The sequence below is a fragment of the Neovison vison genome, chromosome 7 (assembly GCF_020171115.1).
Source record: "Neovison vison isolate M4711 chromosome 7, ASM_NN_V1, whole genome shotgun sequence".
NCBI lineage: Eukaryota > Metazoa > Chordata > Mammalia > Carnivora > Mustelidae > Neogale > Neogale vison.
The window spans coordinates 126,548,660-126,570,304 of record NC_058097.1 but is presented as its reverse complement, the minus strand read 5'-3'; the positions used below and the strand labels follow the sequence as shown (position 1 = coordinate 126,570,304).

The 21,645-nt window shown below is 34.0% G+C and overlaps 1 protein-coding gene across 2 annotated transcripts in view; it reads left to right on the top strand.

Annotated features, from left to right (window-relative positions):
- The first annotated feature begins 2,354 nt into the window (after positions 1–2,354).
- CNTN5 (contactin 5) overlaps positions 2,355–21,645 on the top strand; it is a 1,378,465-nt gene continuing 1,359,174 nt past the window's right edge. For both annotated transcript variants that reach the window (XM_044258257.1, XM_044258256.1), the window contains exon 1: positions 2,355–2,603. The gene's annotated coding sequence lies outside the window, so the exon portion shown is untranslated. The remainder of the gene's footprint in view (positions 2,604–21,645) is intronic.

Here is a 21,645-nt window from a genome sequence, read left to right as displayed (position 1 = left end):
AAATTAACATTCTAAATTTGAACTGACAGAAATAGACCTTACTATTCCTAATTAGCCAGATTCAACATCTCCTTTCTCTCCCTCTAAATTATCAGATAACCTCAAAAGGAAAAGTGCTCTACATCGCCTATTTGTTACAAAAATATCTTCACACCCAATTCCCATGATAATAATTGTCTTTATTGTAAAAAAAAATATGCCTCTAGATGATTTTATTTAAAATAATTCATCCACCTATATCATGTGGAACATAAATTTCCTTGTTCATGTTAACTGTGGGAGGTTACCACAAACATGTGACTGATAGTGTTTCCTTCCTTACATTGGCTACTACCTTAATGCTAAACTTAGTGCCATTTTTAAGAAAATATAAATGAATTTTTCTGATTCAACCCCACTCCTGGCTCCCTATCTCTCCTACTATCTATCATTTTATCCTATGTCTTGATTTGACTAACCTGCATTTTTCATTAACTTTTAAAAATTTTAATAAGCCAGCTTAAATCTTTTCTGAAATGATAGTTGAAAGAAAATATATGAATTATATGAGGTAATGATACAAATGCCAAAATTATCAAATCACTTACAATATAAAGGTATTGAGGAAGTAAAGAAACTATAAGCAGGCTCGTCTTCTCTTATCTTTTAAGGCTGAATGTGCTCAATTATAACAAACATTTAAAGGCAAAAACCTCATTGCACAATTTAAAAAAAAATGCTTTAAGCTCTTAGACTTTGAATCTATTTTGTGGTATATTTAAAGAGGTTATAAAAGTCCTGGTGATTCTCTCTGTGAACCAACAGCCTAACACAGGAGTGGAGCTAGTGAAGCAGAGAACAAGCACAGAGAAGTCAAATCTCAGCAACAATCCCTCAGTTAACACATAAAGAAAATAGCCTAATTACTGGAAAGCAGGAAAAAGAAAATAAAAAGTGTGGAAGAATAGAGAAGCATTAAATGTGAACACACAAATCTGCCTTTGCTATGGAACAAGAAATCAGCCTAGCTCCTGAGGGTGGCCATTAAAAGCAGAGACTGGGTGTGCATACATGTGTGGATGAATGAGAAGCCAAGAAACAGGAAAAAGACTAATTTTAATTACCAGGAAAGCAAGAGAAACTACACAGACCTAGTGGGAGGAAGGCTTCGAGCTACAGGCTGCATGGCACTGTACTCTCCTTGCCAATTAGAGCCCGTCAGACCCCAGTCGCCTCAGTGCAGGGTCAGGCTGGACTCAAACACACATGAAAACCAGACACCGACCGACACGGGGTGTGACCTGAGGCTCCCGCACAGTCTCGTCCATAGACGTACAGAAACAGGAAGCCGTGCTGGGGATTTCTTTTCCATCCAATACAGGGGCTAGTCGCGTTATCTATGGAAACCCACTGCACTGGAAATGTAGTATCATTTTTGTAACAAACACTCAACACCAAAGGAAGCGAGAGAATTTGAGAATGACTCCGAGACTGAGCGAGGAAAAGTCGAGGGGAGGACTCGCAGAACAATAGCACTAAAGCTGCCACACTGTGGATTTACTACCTGTGTTATTTTTCCACTTACATCCGTGGTGATAACACATTTCAGAAACAGGGGCTGCTGTCTGAGAGCAAGGGGACTCCTGCCTTAGCTTGCTCAGGACTGACACGGGGGTCAAGGAGGTATAAAAACAGTCCAAGAGCCTGATCGTCCTTAGATAGAACTCCAAGTGTATGAACAAAGAGGAGTGCTTCCCAGCCAGGACGTAGGGAGATTCTCCAAAGTGAGAAGTCCACCGCCAGCCACGCTCCGGGAACGCACCAGCCGCCCGGCCGCCCGGGCTCCGAGCGCCGGCCGGGGTCGGAACCCGGAGGAAGACGCGCGGCTGCGGGCGAGCCGGGGCAGGACTCGGGTCTGAGCTCTCCCTCCCGCGCCGTCCCCCGCCAACGCGTCTGCTCTGGAGCCTACGCGGGCTCCATCCCGAAAGGTCGCCGAGCGGAAAAGCAGGGGGGAGGGGAAGCCTCCGCACTGGGGCCAGAAGGGAAATACCGGTGGACTGGAGAGACGAGGAGAGGAGCCTAGAAAACCCTTCTGGAGGCAAACAGACCTTTCAGCCCGGGGACATGCTAAATGAACCTTTTCGGCGAGAGGCAGTGAGGCGCAGGGCGCGGGCGACCGCGACAGCGACAGCGCGGGCGGGCGGGGAGGGGCGAGGGACCGCTCGGGGAAGGACACAGCCAGTCAGAGGCGCGGGGCGCGGGGCGCGCGGACGCATTGGAGGAAAACACTCGAGCCCCAAACGCACCAGCCTGGGGAGGCGCCGCACCTACTTCCCAATATAACCAACTACGGAGTGGGGGCGCGTAAGTGCGAGGTGGCGGCAGCCAAAGTGCCATTAAAGCTCGGGGCGGAAAGGATGAGTTACCTGGGTCCCCTCTTCAGGGAGAAGCAGGGCAAGCCGGAGGATTCCCTCTGAATGATTAAAAACTCCGCAATTCTCTTCCGCCACAGGCTGGGTAGGACTCAAGGAACTGCTCTATCTGAACTGTGCTGACGGGCAGGAGGATGGGAGACAGGAATTGAGAGTCACAGAGGAAGGACAGGGGAGTCTGGCATCTCATTGGTAAGTGGCTGGCACTGCTTTGCCAGTGACTGCTGTCTGTGATTGTGCACTTCGTCTCCCAGGCACTTACAATTTTTGACACACTCGCTTCTGCAAAGCCATCTTTTTCTTGCCATGTTGCCAGAATTTAAAAACTGTAACGTAAAGCTTTTTTTTTTTTTTTAACATGTATTTTTCCCCCTCTGCTGGAATTTTATGTGGGAAAAGTTAAAGCAAGAGTAACTATAACCTATTTGTTCATCTCATAATGCCATCCAAAATAAGAGTAAACAATTCCTACAAGTAAATGGCAAGGAAATAAATGCCAGGTGAGGGTAAAAATTTTTCTACAAGAGACCAAACGCTCAGAGAATGGAATGTGGTTCACAGACACTGAATGTTTGTCTTTTGATTGAGCAATATATTTGTGAGAAGAGAGCCCAATAACTGGGCATCTCGCAGTGCAATAACTTGTTAAAATTCAGGAGGGATGCTCTATAAGTGGAGTCCTATAAAGTTCCAGAGACCAAAGAAAAACAGTATCTTGGGTTATGCTGTGGTGTTTTCTAAATGTTGTGTAGGAGTGTGATAGATTTTTTTAAAGAATATAAAAATATGTTTAGACATCCTTATTGAGGTGTTTGTTGAAAAGTGGAAGAGAATATTAATTTGCATAAATATGAATATGGTGTACAGTAAGCTGAGAATTACTCTGACAATCTCAAAATGTTTTAATTGTTTAACTTTATTTTGGAAAAACAAGAACCCACTAAATATTTTTGAATTATTTTATCTTAAACTCTTATAACCTCTTTAGCATGAAAAATACAATACATTGTGGTAATTTAAATGCAGATTTGGAAGCAAAAACTTTCAAACTGTTGTATGTGAAATGCCATACCTCTATTCAATCCATCTGTATTTTTTTCTAATTGAAAAGATAGAATAATTTAGAGATAGTACACTTCCACCTTGATTCTTAACTTTAAAATAAGAATGAAAGAAGTATTAGGACACTAGCATTAAAAAATGTAGATAAATAAATAGTAGGTCAAATTTAAAAATTAATGAAGGTATAATTACTATTGAACTGTAGCAGAGCTACAGAAATACTTGTGACTGTCATAGCAAGCTTGAAGGAATTCATCATGATTAATGTTGTGACTCTAAATATAAAAGAATTAGTAATGGCTAGGTCATTATTTTTTTTTCCCAAGGGCCTATAATCAATTTAAGCAACTTATGAATATTTCTTTGCATTTTTCCTACTTCATATTCAAATTATAATAAGTTCTATGTGAATCAGTTTATTGAGTCTCAAACTTGACAGGGTTTGTTTCTTATGACTCAACTGGGGGGAAAAAAAAAAAACCTCCAAAACAGTTTGACTATGTAAGAATAAGTGACAAAGCAAATGGTTAAAAAATAAAGATATTACATACAAAGACCAACTGAGTCTAATGAGGGAAACAAAACACAAAATATAAAAAAGTGAAATAAAGGAAGTGTGACATAAAAAATGAAACAGAATTTGGAAAAAAATAAGTGGAATGTGGTGAGATGATATTAAAGCATATTTGAAATACACAAATATTTGAAAATCGATGAAATGTTTATTAAAATATAAGTTTTGTTTTTGTTTTTGTTTTTGCTGGGGTTAGTGGAGACTTTAAATTGTTCTAAAGTTTAACACTTCTGAAAACTAAGAACTGAGAAAAACTGCTAATTTTAATTTTTTCTTTGATTTCAATTGAAGGAAAGTTAGAATTCTCAAAGTTAGAAAAAAGATTATTTACCCTGATAGATTAACTAAATGTCAGACCTTGTCTATAAATTCTGAGGCACATATTACACCATAGTACACTTGTAAATAGATCTGGGAAAGTACAGTTGTGGAATTTTTTAAATGGATCGCTGAAATACCTCGGTGTTTCCCTACCAAAGCAATCCTTCAAATATGAGGTGGTTTGAAATCTTTATTAGGTTAGCAAGATTAACTAAAATCAAATGTGAGCACACACATAGGCTGTTTATTTAACAAAATGATTTAAAAATTAGTTGTTTGTACACATTTACTTCAATTTTATGGGCCCGATTAAGTAAAACTGTTCATTAAAATGTTTATTAAAATGACTAATATCTACTCCTTTAAATGTATTTTTTATTTAACAGTTTAGAAAACCTTTACCTCCTTTAGGTTAGAGGTTAGAGTGTGGTTTACTCTCAAAACTGATTTAGTGATAAGGACCAGAGGGTGTCAGTAAAGGGTAGAGGGCTCTCCAGATGAAGAAAGTAGAGGGACGCTATGCTGGCCAAGTCATTTTGGAGTTTGTCTTACTTCTAGAGAAAACAAAAGGTATATTTTCGTGAATTAGAAAAAAAAAAAGAAGAAAAGAAAAAGAAATTTGTCTAGATGGCTATAATAGTATAAAGATGATCTGACATTTAAGTTCCATTGACTAAAACAAGTTTTATAGCAGCACTTAGTGATCCCCATTCATCAAAAATTAATTTAGGATTTTATGAGGCCAAGATATTTAAAATGTGCTTTGCTGATTCCATCCTACCACACATATTTTGATTAACTATAGAGTCTGTGAATTTTTTTTTTAAATACATGTTTTCTTAAAATTTTACTAAGAGATTGGCAGTTTATCTTAATTTCAACAAGTCATATATTTATATAATTCGGTGTCTTAAAACTCTGACTTCAAGATCCCAGATTTATTTATCCCTTTTTTATTACTGAAGATACAAACATAAAATAAAAGAGGTATGTATTTCTGGCAAGATACTTCTTTGATCAGTGTTTTAAGTCTGTGCTTATATGTCATATGAACTTCTTAGCACTTTATAGCAGGAAAGAAGCTGGTCGGAAGCTCAAAGCAGTAGAATCTTTGCAGAGGTCTATTTTCTGAGCATTTGTAATCAATAATTCTGCATTAGAGAATGATACATTTTAAAAAGTAATTAAGTATATAGAACTCCTTAATAAAATATTTAGGATTAAAAACTATGATGAACTATGTCCCATCTCCCTACCTATGCCCAATTAATTTCTCCTTTTGTAATTTTTTTGATATTCAAATGTATAATGTTAGATCCTGATAGGAAATAAGGTATTAATGTAGTTTTATGAGCTTTCCTGCAGGTATACCTTTAAATTTTGGACTCTAAAATATGGATATGCTTAAGGGTTAAAGTAACTATTCTAAACTTTATCCAAAATTATTAATTGTATATCTGGGCAAGGAGGGAAATGAAAATATTTTATTTATGATTAATCAAAAACTCTCTTTTGCGACCATCAACAGGAAAAGTATAATTATATACATAAACATTTTATGGGGCTGAGGTAGGAATCTGATGCTTATCATTTTTTTTTTGAAAGATTTTATTTATTTATTTGACAGAGAGAGATCACAAGCAGGCAGAGAGGCAGGCAGAGAGAGAGGAGGAAGCAGGCTCCCTGCTGAGCAGAGAGCCCGATGCGGGCCTAGATCCCAGGACCCTGAGATCATGACCTGAGCTAAAGGCAGCGGCTTAACCCACTGAGCCACCCAGACACCCTGATGCTTATCATTTTTATAGCCGTTAAATGCTCAAAAGATGATTTCATCTCCCATTGTGATCCAGTAGTAACTATAGCATAGGGAGCTTAGGAAGAGAAATTATGTTGATCACTTAGGTGATGGTGTATTAAAATTCTCTTCCTATCATAATATTGGCAGAAACATTCGTTATGAACATAAAAACTAAGGGGTTCTTACTAAGAGAGATACTATCACAGGATAATTATGGTTTTAATGTGTTTGGAGCGATAAACATATTTTTTTCATTTTATTTTATTTCTTTTCAGTGTTCCAGAATTCATTTTTTATGCATTTTCAGAAAGATTTCACTAGTTTTAGGAGTTTGTATTTAAAAGAAAACTAGTAGAAAATGTGTATTTATTGAATGAAAAATTTACTTGTAAGTATATAAAATTTCATCTTTATTTCCTTATATATTTAATTTCTTATTTATAAGTAAAAAAATATTTTCTGAAGCTAAGCCAAATATAATATAAACCAAACACAAATACAATTTTCATTCTCTTAGGGTCTCCCACTTCAACTTTTTATAAGTATTCACTTTTCGATTATGTTATCTTTGCTGAGATACTGTTGTATTTTATAGTCTCAGAAATGACAAAATTAGATTAAATCCTTGGTGATTAAGATGAATACTAATTGGAAGACACAGGTGAGTGACAGTAGGAATTTAAAAAAGACTTCTTGTTTTCTAGAAATAAATTTTTATGTAATTTGTATTTCATGATCATTAATATGAAATTGTTGCTTGTGCACCTATAAAAATTAAGGGCCCTCAAATATTTCTGAAATTATTAAAAAATCTCTTATATTGAATCTTGTTAGATTCTGTGTTTCACCTTCTTGTGTTATGTTGAAGCTTTCCTCTTCATATTCTTTACCAAAAGATATGGAATAATCTCATCTCTTGTATTCAAAAATTAATAAAACAATTTGTTAGTGATCATTAGTTTTTTTCTAATTTTGAGTATATTTTGTGATAGGAACTTCATAAGCCATATCATTTGTAATTGAATTAAAACTTTAAACTTCATAATTCAATTTAATACTCTTTGTCATTCAATACTGGTATTCTAATAGCAATATGTGAGCTAGTGAATTAGTTTCTAATCCTAAAATAACCATCTCATTAAAAATAACCACAGATCTCATGAGTTACTGATGGTATAAATTATCAGGACATCTAGGAAAAAGTGACAGAATAATATGATGTAGTGTTGGAAGGAGCCATACAGAGTTTGTATTTTCACATATTATCACAAAGAGTAATAAACAGAGATATAAAGATGTGAAATGACCTGTTCAACATTACTTTTAATGCAAAAAAATAGAATTAGAACTATAGCTCTTTTTTTAAATTTCTGAGTCAGAGCTTTTTATAGTTTATAAGTCTTATTATTTTTATATCTATCAAATCAGGATTAGGACATCATATATATAATTTCCTTGTTGCTATTGGTGACCTGTAAAACAGTGTCTTTTAGAATTAGAAAATTTAAAATTGAAATATGTTAACTCATAGGAAATAGCTATACCCATATTCTCTTAACCAAGAACTGAATATCCAGACAACGTAATTGCTGGATATAAACTTCTTCACGATGAACATAGTGTGCACTCAACAGTTAAATAGGAGATTTTCAGCAGTTTCAGTTAAGAAATCCAGGAACTTAAGTAAGAAAAGAAATATAATTATTTTTCCACTAAATATCTATAAAAGACTGTCCATATTGTTGATGGTGGTGGTGAATACTTTCTTCTCCTTGATTGGCAGTTTTGGTGGGGGAGGAGTGTTTGTTTTTGTTTTTTCAGTATTACATGTTTAATGGGACACTAAAATGAAATAGAAAGTGAGAAGTCAGAGTGAGTAAATGTTCCTGGGTATTGGCAAATGTGTTAAAATTTAAATGTGGGCTTCCTTAAGATAGTAATGATTTGGGAGAATTTAATAAAATGCGAAACAGGACATGAGTCTCCAGGAATTGAAAGTATTCTTATGAGTTTTAGAATTCAAATATCAAACTTGTATAAAATCTCTAGTTTTACTGTTATAATATTAAAGGAAGTTAATACAGAACAAACTCGAGTCTGTAATAGTATTTAGTCTATCATTATACCTGAATCAAAGTTCATCTATTGTTTAATTTTAATAATGCAATATAATTATTTAAAGAATTAAGTCTGGGAAGAAAATTAGTTTCCACTCCAACATGTATTATAAGATATAAGCTTTAAATTGTCTGTCTACAAATATATTCTATTTTTGTATGAAGCACAATGCTGACCTAATTGTGGAAAGCGATATTGAGATATATAGACCATGAGCTAAAAAAATTATCTGGTAGAACTGAACATAGACTATGAAATGAGCGTAGTGCAATTCAAGTGGAAAGGCAGTTATCCATTGCTGGGTTTCTAATACATCATTATCTCTCAAACCTTTCGTTGTTACATATGACATGAGAATTTGTGTGCGTGTCCATATGGGCTGACTTTATATTTTAAGACTCTCATTTCCTTCAAATACTGAATATTTAATGGTGACAAGTATAGTAAAGATGCCGTAAAAGACTGTGGCTAAAACAATTAATGTCTAATCTGAATTTTTTTACCTTATGCATATATCCAGAATTTGCAAATAACTAGTAAAAAATGTAAAATATATTCTCAAAGTCCAATAAATAAGTGGTCCTTAATATTCTTTAAATTTTTACTTTTGATACTTACTTACCTTCACCTTACTTGGACTTCTCCAGTATTTTCATAAAATAATAACCTTAGTAAGAAAGACCGGTTACTTAAGATTTAAATTAATTGATCTAGAATTGATTTTATGCATATTTACCTTATTAACTGTGTTTAAAAAGTTTTGACCGTATTTGTTTGTTTCCCTTTTTTTTAAGGTGGTCTTGTTAGTATATACCTCAAAAAGTTGCATTAATAAAAAGTCATTTCTTCACATTTATAGCCATGTCTACATTACTTCATGCACTCAAATGGTCTAGTGTGTGCAGTTGTAGTTAAGTAAGAATATAAAGGGGGATAAATAGTTTATGAGCCAGTGGAGGAAATAAGCACATAGGGTGAATGTAATTCAATGTGAAATGTGCAGTGATAAAGTTATATAAAGCTAAGATGCAAATGTTCAAAATGTTCTTTTGGAGACTGCTGTTAGTTTTCTCCTACTGAGTCTTTCCAGGTTGGAGTATTTCATGCTAGCCTTGGTTCTTTAATTGCTGCATTTACTTCCTACTGCCTAAGTTATTTTGAAGTAACTTTGATTCCAAGACTCACCTAACCACTTTAAATGGATGCTGTGTTTTTCTACATCTCATTATAGTGCTAACTTTAGTATCTTAGAAAGATCTCGTCTCTGATGAGACCTCTGAATCTGAGGTAAAATGAAGGTGGTTTGCTTCAATGCTTTGAAAAGATACCTTTCTTATATGTGATTATAAATTAGCTTGATTTCTTTCAGTTATTAAGTATAGAATATTAATGGTGCTGTAAAGCTTATCTTATGGGGTTGGATTAACTGCAAAGCTAATGCAGCTTTACTTACACAGCCCCTTCTGATAGTAATAGTAATATTAGTAGCACCAGAGCAGTAGAAAACGTGTTTTTGAACACTATTTTGATCATTATAACAAAATATCTAATACAGGAGGAACAGTATTCATTAGGGGATTTGGTATTTGAATTGTAGGGTTCATTCATGGTTCCATAACTTGTTAGCTGTTTAATCTTAGAAGAGTTCCTTAACCTTCCTTTACATGCAAAATTAAGATAATCAATGTCATGCAGTTTTGATAATATTAATATGTAAGAAAAACAACACAATTTTCAATGACAAAAATGGCAGTGTTAGAAACTACAACAACATAAGTTTGGGAAGAAAATTTGTTTTCACTCCAGTATGTATTGTAAGATATAAGATTTAAGTTATCTGTCTACCAAAATATTCTATTTTTATATGAGGCACAATGCTGTCCTGATTGTGAAAAGCAACACTGAAATGTATAGATCGTGGGCATTGAAAGATTATTTTGTGTATCTTCTTTTTTATTAAAGTAATTTACTTAGAAGAGAATTCCTTACAAAATTAGTGTACACAGTGCCACTTATTTCTGGCAATCCAAAGGAAGAGAGGTTTCATCTCAGACAACGAAGAGGTGGAAAATTGTCAGTCCTAAAACAACTTGATAAGAAACTTAAGAAAATGTACTGGTAGCCATAATTATTGATATTGATCAAACATTCTGAAGACATTGGAGGAACAAAAATAGTCATTTTAGGGATGGATTAAACTGATTCCCCCAGACAAAATGAGAAGTACTAAGACTTGAAGGAAGTTTCAATTATGAATTGGCAAAGACCCTTTTCAGTTGGTGGGAAGAGAAGCAGAAGTGAGATAGATGTATAGAAGGAAGCAGGAAAATAAATTGAGGCAAAGAAAAAACTTTCTAGAGGCACCTGGGTGGCTCAGTGGGTTAAAGCTTCTGCCTTCAGCTTAGGTCATGGTCCCAGGGTCCTGGGATTGAGCCCCACATGGATCTCTCTGCTCAGCGGGGAGCCTGCTTCCCTTCCCTGCATCTGCCTCTCTAACTACTTGTGATCTCTCTCTGTCAAATAAATAAATAAAATCTTAAAAAAAATATTTTATTTAATTTGACAGAGAGACATCACAAGTAGACAGAGAGGCAGGCAGAGAGAGAGAGAGAGAGAGAGAGGGAAGCAGGCTCCCCACTGAGCAGAGAGCCCGATGCGGGACTCAGTCCCAGGACCCTGGCATCATGACCTGAGCCGAAGGCAGTGGCTTAACCCACTGAGCCACCTAGGCACCCTAAATAAAAATATTTTAAAAAAAGAAAAATCTTTCTAATGCAAAGAGAGAAGTTAAAATATATCAAATGAGATGTAAAAGATTCTGAGAGATACATGAAGAATTGGGATCTATCAAAACCGTGATGATAATTAGTTCATTTCAAGATTAGATAGCATTTAAAATGACGTTCAGCCCCAGTTTTGCCCCTGTGACTTGGGAAAGTCAATTCCTCAGTTTATTAATCTCTTAAGCAAGAGAGTTAAAATCAATAAACATAAAGGATTGTCTCTGTGATGGGGAGTTAATCTGCAGCAATTCAATGATCTTGTGTGTTGTGAGATTTTGATAAGGGAGTAAAATGGAAAGAAACAGAATTGTTGGTATTGACAGTTAAGTCTAGGATACATTCCACCAAACAGAGATAATGAGACAAGAGATCCCATTCACAACATCTGGGGAGGCCTTGGAAAGAGCGTGGACTTGTTTCTACTACTCAGATTTCATTCTTATTCAACAGCTTCCCAGTGTTTCCCAGAGCAATCCAAGAACCTTTCCAAGCTTCCGCTTCTTTTTTTGTAAAATAATGATATTAATTACTATTTTACAGGGGTTTTTTTGTAAGAAGAAAATTAAACTGTGTGGATTTAGGAATCAAAATCATTTCCTTCATATATTTAGGCTTACTTTTTTTTTTTTTTTTAGTGCTTAGGTTCAAGAAATACACAAAGGGACAAAAGTCATTTGAATCTTGTATAAATACACATAAGTACAATCAGTCCAGTTTTCCAAATATAAGGAAAATCACTTATTTTATTAGCACAAACTTGTAAATTTAATGATAAATGTTTCTTATCTTTTCATGGTCTTATTTCACTTACACATATTTAAAGAGATTTCCTGTTTTGGGCCTTTTTATTATATTGTGTTTTGCTTTGTCGACAAAGGAAGTCTCTAATGTCCTTGTACAGAATTATTTAGAGCACCGGTTATATTTTGGTAGGAGAAGAGATATTCAGCTATTCTTTTTGAGTACCATGTGATTTCAAAATGCTATAGATATATTCATTTGAAAATAGTAAGTTCCTCTGATTATTTTCTTCTTTCATGTTTATTGCATGTTTTGTTACTTAAAAAATAATTTTATGAAAGTGGCTCATGCTGCAAATAATATATCTAACACAAACTCATCAGAACAAATAAAAACTATAATCTTTAAATTGTAAATTGTCAATAGATTTTATAGGAAACATAAAAAGATTTCATTTCAGTTTGCAAACATTTTACAGATTTTTTTCCTATGAGTAATGTTTAGTTATAATATTTTCGCTTGTCTAGTATGGCAATAAAGTTATTAAGTAAGCACATTTTATGATTAATGTGGTGAATTATATGCAAATTTATATATATATTGATGCTTTGTACATGTACAGTCAATCAAAATCTTCCTCAAATATTTACCAGTTATTTTATGATTGCAGAAAATTTAACACAGTAAAAAAAAATTGGAAGAAACAAAACTCACAAGAAAAATAATCTCTTTCAAAAAAAGTATGATAAGACTATACTGGTTATTGAGGAAGAAAGGAAGGTGGAGAAAGCCACAAAGCTGACAGGAGAGGGAGCTGGTAGAAAGGAATTTTACACTGTTCTATGAGGAAGTGGTTAAATAAGTATTCATAACATGAAATACTTAAAAAAATAAAATGACCAGAGTTGCTATTTCACCTGAAGCAAAGGTGTCTTTTTATCTTTCCTGCATGTGTTTGTCTTATAAGATAAGGCTTTAGATATAAATGCATAGTTGATTTTGCCAGATTGCATATTGAAATGCCATTTATTCAAAAATATATAGTTGCTTTCATAAATATTAATTTAGGAGAAAGAAATGACAGTGTTCTCATTCTCATTACTTCTCTTCTTTAGGTATTCTGCATAATCAAATGTTTCCTACATATGAGAACTTCAGTAGACGTTTTAAAGTTAAGACAATTGTCTTGATTTATTTTCAAATTAGCAACCTTTTCTAAATGTGATCTTTATTTGGCTAAATGTTTGTCTTTAGTTAATGTTTAAGTAAATGGTCTGAGTTCAATTTATTTTATTTTTTTTTCAATTTATTTATTTTCAGAAAAACAGTATTCATTATTTTTTCACCACACCCAGTGCTCTATGCAAGCTGTGCCCTCTATAATACCCACCACCTGGTACCCCAACCTCCCACCCCCCTCAATTTATTTTTTATATGAAGAAATTACTCTTAGTTTCTTTAGCCTTTAATTTCAAACACATTAGGGTAACTCATGTTTTCTCATGAAGAAAAGGAAAACTCAAATAACAAATAAATATATCTTCTTGTCTAGCTTTTCTCCTAGGTAAATAATACATCGTTTGAAGGAGTAATCTAAAGAAGCATTTTTTTAGAGGAATTACTTTCCAATAACAAAAGAAAATTATAACTTTTTTCCCTAACCTTCATTGATAAAGAATGGAATGCTAAGATTGACTTATAATATAATTCTGAGATACTTTTGGTGAGATTTCAAGTGATTTGCTCTGTTGGGATTTTGTCAGCCTGATAACCACAAAGCAGTTAGCACAAGTCAGAATCTTAATCAAATGAATACTGTTGTCATCATCTCTTTGTTTTATCCTAACATTGAATTGACAATGAACAGTATAAAAATAATATAAAGAAGGCTGAATCTCTGCCCTGAAGTTTCTTCTACTTCTACCCTTCAGAAGTAGCCATCTTCAATAGGCTTTGGTACATGCATCCTTCCAGAAAATGTTGTATCTTTACTTTTTTTTTCTTAAAATAATTTTGGGTATCTACATAACAATTCAAAAGGTATATATATATAATTTTTGAAGACTGTAGGGGCACCTGGGTGGCTCAATTAATTAAGTGTCTGCCTTGGGCTCAGGTCATGGTCCCAGGGTCCTAGGATAAAGTCCCGCATCCTTCTCCCTGCTTTGAGGAGAGCCTGCTTCTCCCTCTCCCCCTGCCTGCCACTCCCCCTACCTGCCACTCCCCTTTCTTGTGCTTTCTCTCTCTGTGTCAAATAAATAAATAAAATCTTTTAAAAAATGTTTTTTGAAATCTGTGGACTATTTCATGGTAAAGATATAAATAATTATCTTAAAAGCGTTTATCAATCAATTTTTATATGTAAAGTAAAATGTGAAATAAAAATTCTTATATATGTATTTTTATATAAGTAAAAGTAGATCTAGAAGTAAAATTGCCAAGTCACTGAGAATGTGCTTTTAAAATTTTGGTTTTACTGTCAAATTGCTCTCCACGGCGTTGGTTCTCGTTAGCACTCCCACCAACAGTGTTTTTAGAATGTCTAACTCTCCATATTTTGAACAGTCTCTTATGTTTATAAAATATTTCTTAATCTTATATTACTACCTATCCCCAACTTAACTCCATTGAGTTCATTTTTTTCTTACTCCCTTGACATTCTAACTGAAACCTAGAAACAAACAGCAACAAGAAGTCAATTAAAAATGCTTTGAGTCATTGTTCAATTTTCTAGGAAATAAAATGCACATTGTGAAAAGTGAGAGATATTTATATAAATAACAAAATTTTCTTTCCCCTCCACTGCGTGCAACAGATCAAGTGGGGGTATGAAAAAGAGAAAACAGTTCTACTTGGGTAAAGCAGAAAAGGCTTCAAGCAAAGAAAAAATTCTGTATAAATTAAACTTTTCATACTCAAATGAACCTTCTAAATCTTACCCAGCCTTGGTTCAGGGCATCTGTCACTAGAATAACAACTATAGACTTTTTAAAATTGTTTTACAGCTAATTATAAGATGATTTATAATGAAAAGGAATATTTTATGATGAATGGTGATATACCATACACTATGTTTGAATTTCACCATTGAATCAAATCACAAGTAGCGCTAAGTAAAATGACCCAGCTATAATTAAAATAAATTGTAAACTTAATTCTTAGTTCTAGTTATCATATAAAATTCCATTTCAATGGAACAAATTAGTAACTAGCTAAAATGTCATAGATTTCTAACCAGATACCAAAGTTAGTATAAGCATAAATAATTAGGGTGCCTGGGTAGCTCAGTGGGTTAAGCCTCTGCCTTCAGCTCCAGGTCATGATTCCAGGGTCCTGGGATCGAGCCCCACATCGGGCTCTCTGCTCAGTGGGGAGCCTGCTTCACTCTCTCTGCCTCCCTACTTGTGATCTCTCTCTCTCTGTCAAATAAATAAATTAAAAAAAAAAAACCTTTAAAAAAAAAATCAATAATTAGGGGTTCCTGGGTGGCTCAGTCAGTTAAGTGTCTGCCTTTGGCTTAGGTTGTTTTACCAGGGCCCAGGATAAAGCCCTGCAATGTGCTCCCTGCTAAGAGAGGAGCCTGCTTCTCTCTCTCCCACTCCCTTCCCCCTGCTTGTGTTCTCTCTTTCTCCATCAATTAATAAAATCTTAAACAAAAGAATAAATAATTAACTAAAAGCTGAAAAGACATTTCTTGTTTCTTTTCAATATATAGTTTTTAAAATATTCTTAAATAATTTTTTTGGTACCTAGTTTAAAATAAAGCATAATGTGGAATTTGAGAAACAAAACCAATGAACAAAGATGAGAGAGAAAGAGAGAGAGAAAGAGAGGCAAGAGGCAAACCAAGAAACAGACTCTTAACTACAGAAAACATACTGATGGTTATCAGAGGGGAGGTGAGTGGGGAGATGGGTAAAGGGTGATGGGGATTAAAGGGTGCACTTGTGATCAGCACTGGGTAATGTATGGAAGTGTTAAGTCATTATATTGTACACCTGAAACTAGTATTACACTAGTTAACTAACTGGAATTTAAATAAAAACTTAAAAAAATAAAATAAAGTTACCATGTTCTTAAAATTACCATGTTCTTAAAAATAGTAGTTTAAAAATAATGTTTTTTTCCTATTCTGGTGTGTATTTTGATAATCAAATTAATAATTGAGCTCAAAAACTCAATGTCATAAGGTCATTAAAACACTGGCAATAAAAAAGAGTAGTAAATATATTTTAGAAGAATAAAAGAAAAGAAGAAAAATCCTAACGCGTTCAATCCCAAAAAGCTAAAGGCATTTACAAGCTTTTCATCTCATTAACTATATTTAACTGTATTTATGCCTTGTGCTGCTTTCTTCTTTATCCTAAAATAACATTCTTTGGACCAGTTTCTTCCAAACAAGAAGTCTGTGTCACCAATAAGAAATGCTATTGAACTGCATAAAGGCTTCACATTCTAATTTTTTTTTTCATGACTAGATAAACTCAGAAAAGCCAAGCTGCTGTTCATCGTATTCTTTCTGCCTCAGTAGAAAACACTGAAAGTAAAAATCAAATGAAAGACCAAGAATTCTTTTTCAAATTAGGGAAAAAGAGAATTTGCAGCTGTCAAAGACAAAAACACTAACTAGAATCACAAAAATTCCAAGGTGCACAAGTAAAGTTATCTTCTCATCTCTGAGATTTTACAGAATGGTGAGCAGTTACCCAAAAAGAGAAAGGATGAGTTAATGTGTGCACTTGCTGCAGAGCACTGCATCCAAAAGCAGAAAAGAAATCAATTGATAAATTAGCTTCTGTGGTCCTTGTGCTAAGAAATAGTGGGCCCGGAGAAATCAGCAGTACTCTACCAAATATTTAAAAGGAATGTTTCATGGCATCCTTAAACTTCTATGAAAACCAGTCAGAGATTTCTATGTTAAAAAATATGTAGCATCTCAGAATATCAAGAAAAAAACTCAAGTAAATTTCCTGCACCCATTGTAATTTGTTCAGCAATTAGAGGCAATGCATTTTTTAGGATGTCACTGTGATGAGGAATTCAGCCTGCATTTGGTTTCATAGTTTCAAAAGGTATAAAATCAATGAGAAGAAAAATAAGCCAGCTGGTATTTGCTCAATAGCTGAAGGATGGAAATTTGGAAACACTGGGCTACCATTAACAAGGTACAATTCAGGAAAAATAACTGAAGAAAAATTTGAAAGGTGATTAAGTAGGACACAAATATATGTAAATTTTGAGAGAAAATAAGAAGATATAATTTGATAACTAGAACCAAAACCATTTTGTGTGTATGTGTGTGTATGTGTGTGTGTGTGTGTATATATATATATTTTTTTTAATTCCAAGTACTATGAAATCTCTCAAAAACTGAAGGCATAAGAAATTATTAGACTTGTAAAATATTCCAATAGCAAAAGTTTATCATGAAAATAATTATATACCTTATATAAGATATAAAATGAATATTGTACCAACCTGATTAATTAGCATAATCCTGATATTAGAAAATATTTGGTGTCATTATTTTAGGCTTTATGTTTAGTGATAACTGCACTTCTTTTTTTTTTTTTTAAGATTTTATTTATTTGAGAGAGAGTGAACGAGAGAGAGTGCACACAGCCAGGGGAGGGGTGGAAGGAGAGGAAGAAGAAAACTCTCCACTGAGCAAGGAGTCCAGTGTGGGTCTCAATCCCAGGATGGGTCTCAATCCCAGGACCCAGAGACTTGAGCCGAAGGCAGATGCTTAATTAACTGAGCCACCCAAGCACCCCTGGGCTTCTTTCCACATAGTTTAAATTTTAAAAACCTGAAGCTATAAAACTTCAAAGAAAAAATATCAAGAGGTCATATAAAAATAAAAATTAAAAAATGAGTACTATTCAATTCAGCCTGGATTTTTTTGCTATTTACTATGTGCAAGGAAATTTGACATTTGTATTGAAAAACACATTTTTAAATATTAACAATATATGAAGTTCACTCTAAAGATAGATCAAAGTATCATGATATCCATTATTTTTTAATTTGTTTTAAAGATTTTATTTGTTTAAGAGGAAAAGGGAGAAGGAGACTCCCCATAGAGCAGAGGACCCCAAGGCAGGGGTCAGTTCCAAGACTCTGGAATCATGACCTGAGCCGAAGGCAGACACTTAACCAACCGAGCCACCTAAACTCCCTACAATATCCATTATTTAAATGGTTTGGCTGACCCATATATAGAGATATTACATATGCATTGAGGTGCCTTTTATGGTAAAAAAAAAAAAAAGCTATCACAAATCTGAAATATTTAATATTAACATTTCTTTAGTCACAATTTGAGAACTTATTATAAATTAAAAAAAATAAAACTGCAAAATGTAATTGATGTCCTTCCAGATAATATGATAATAATAATGAGCAATTTGGGAAAAACTGAACCAAATCTAAGAAGAGAAACAAACGTAACTTTGGGAAAAAAAAAAAAGAAAAAAGAAAAGAAAAGAAACGTAACTTTGTTTTAACTTAAATTAGTTTTCTCAAATCTAAACCTCTCTTTCTCATTTCTTGTTTATTCAGTGAGAACACAAAACTTAGTAAGAAATGAGCCCTCCTAGGCCTTGAATTTTCAGAACAACTTATATTTCATGGAGTACTAACTCTATCATATTAGAATAATTAGAAAGTATACTATCCATACATCAGATGTGTTGTATTTAGTGAAAGAAGAATAAAAAAGTATAATGCTTTATAATTAAGGAATGGTCATTTTCTGTAAATGAAAAAATAATTCAGGTTTCAAGGACATACCTCTGTTGAAGAATGGAAAGAGTCTAGCTGAAATGGTGTGGGGCTTGACACCAAGGGGAGCTATGGATCTTGAGAAATTTAAATATAAATGAAAATAGACTACAGGGAGAATGCTATTTTAGAAAGTAGCTAAAATATAGTTAGCATTTAATTCTTTAATGTAAAATGTAATATTAAATATTATTAACATTTATGTTTTTCTACTCAAACTTCTCTAAGTCATAAAAAAAATGAAGAAAGGCAAGAAAAAATTCAGATTCAAAAAATATTTTAAAAATATTCAAAGGCAGAAAAATATTAAATTTAGGTTCAAACTACTAAAGATCTGAATTTCTTTTTTTTTAAAGATTTTATTTATTTATTTTATAGAGAGAGATCACAAGTAGTCAGAGAGGCAGGCAGAGAGAGAGAGGGAAGCAGGCTCCCTGCTGAGCAGAGAGGCTGATGCAGAACTCGATCCCAGGACCCTGAGATCGTGACCTGAGCTGAAGGCAGTGGCTTAACACACCCAGGCACCCTGAAGATCTGAATTTCTAACATTGATTCAGAGTGACACCCAGAGTAGCCTGTCTGTTCTCTCTCTCCCTTTCTCTCTCTCTTTCTCTGTCTCTCTCTCTGTCCCACCCATATGGAGAGAGAAAGGAGGTACTATATATATATAATACATACTATTGTTTATAGTATTACTATCTGAGCTATCTTGATGTTCTGATGATCAATGGGACAATGTAGGAGAATTGTGTTAATATCTCGAAACATTGCCATCATTATGTATTTTTTTTAAATATTTTATTTATTTATTTGACAGAGAGAGATCACAAATAGGCAGAGAGGCAGGCAGAGAGAGAGAGGAGGAAGCAGGCTCTCTGCTGAGCAGAGAGCCTGATGTGGGACTCGATCCCAGGACCCTGAGATCATGACCTGAGCCGAAGGCAGCGGCTTAACCCACTGAGCCACCCAGTCGCCCCATCATTATGTATTTTTAAATGATTAACCACGGCAAGAAAAATATGAGTGAATTTAAAATTTTTTCAGTATACTTGAAACCTGAAAGGAATTGATATCAATAATAACAGCTAATACTTACTAAGGACTCACTTTTTTTCATAGCCTATTCTATTCCAGTCTTCTACTCTAATTTGTTCTTCCTACTTGAGTAAAACAAAGATGTAATAAAATTATCACTATAAAGAAATGGTAATACATGAGACTGATTTTTATCCTTTAGTCTTGGCAAAAAACAAACAAAAACCGGGGTTTGTGTGTTTTGTATGTGTCTTTCAGAATAAGGATATTTAGATTACAATAGTGAAATAGAAATTGTAAAATTATGTATAAGAAAAATCGATAATTTCACAATTTTCTAAAAGCTCCAAAGTTCCAAAGGTACATATTTTTTTTTTATATTGATCATGGGTACATCAGTTTCTAACAATTAATCCAGTAGAAGCTAATCAAGAGATTCAGCCATCTAAGCAATGAAAATAACTTGTTTTCAATAGATCAGCTGTTCAGCTTTTGACTTTGTGAGATTTTACCCTAATAATCAGAAAGTTCTTAATAGGCAGCAGTGCAAATTGTGGCACAGAGTATTTTCATAGCTTATACACAATTAAACAGTGTTCTATTTCTTCTTTGCAAAACATCGCAGCTTTTAGATATATTTTCATACAATTATTTAAATTTTAAATACTTGGAAAAATTTATTTGTACTTGTGAAAGAGTACAGCTTATGGGACTTGCACATGATTTGTGCAGTTATGTTAAATGTATCTAACATATTTGTAAAATGTGTATTGAAAGTTAATTATTTTTCATGCCGTTTCATAGGGAAAAAAACCCCCAGCATATTTCATTTTTCCAAATGATAACTGAAAATAAAACAAGTTGTTTCACAGACATACAGTTGTAAAGCTTAAAATAATATCATGACACTCTATTTAAAGCATTTTGGGATAACTCTCTCTTTTCCTTACATTTTGCCCAGAAGGTTTCACAGTCAGTGCATAAACAAAGTCTTAAAATGATAGTAAATCAGACTACTGATGTCAGTTTACAGATAAAATTGAAGGTGACCCAAGACACTAAATCAATGGAGTGACTTTAAGATCTGCTCTAAGAAAGTTCAGATACTACTATATAACCTAAGGCAGAACAAGGGTATCTTAATCCAAATGCCATATTATGAGCTGCGCTGGTGTCACACTGTTAGGATATCCAGTTATTTCAAATAAAACAAAAAGCATATTCAACAATATTAAACAAAATCAGTATCAAAATGATTCACTTTTTTTTTCCAGGTTTTCAGGAATCATTCCTTTTAAGTGTATACAAAATAAAAATCTTACCCAAGATCTTTATTTGAATATTTTCATATTAATTAGTTATGGCATAAGTTACCAGATAAAAGCTGATAGAATGGCACCTGGGTAGCTCAGTCGGGAAGTGTCCGACTCTTGATTTCAGCTCATGTCATGATCTGAGGGTTGTGGGATCCACCCTGCATGGGACTCCATGCTGGGCATGGAGCCTACTTGAGATTCTATTTCTCCCTCTGCCTTTGCCCCTCCCCAATGCGTGCACGCACATGCTTTCTCTCTCAAAGAAAAAGATACAAATTGATTATTCATATGGCTAACACTTTGTGTTTTGTTGTCTCCTTTCTAAATTCTAATATATCACATGAATTTTTCAGTTTGTCAACTCTTAAAAGACTACACTGTTCTGCACCTTCAGTTTGGCAAAGCCAGTTTCTTATTAATGAATGATACATCATAAAATTCTGTATCATTGTAAAAGGAATTCGAGAGGAATTTAATGAAATCAGTAGTGCCATTGTGGCAGTAGGCAAAGATGGTTTCTAGTCTGCTGAAATTCACAAGAAATGCCTCATCCTACCATCTTCCTTACTATGCTTATACTGTACAAAGTTGAACTGAAAGCCTATAATACCTTTTTTGCAAACACTGCTAATTTTATGTAAATGCATGGTAAATTGTAATTTTGCTGCTGCTTTTAGTGCTGCTGCTTTAATCTATCTCCCTC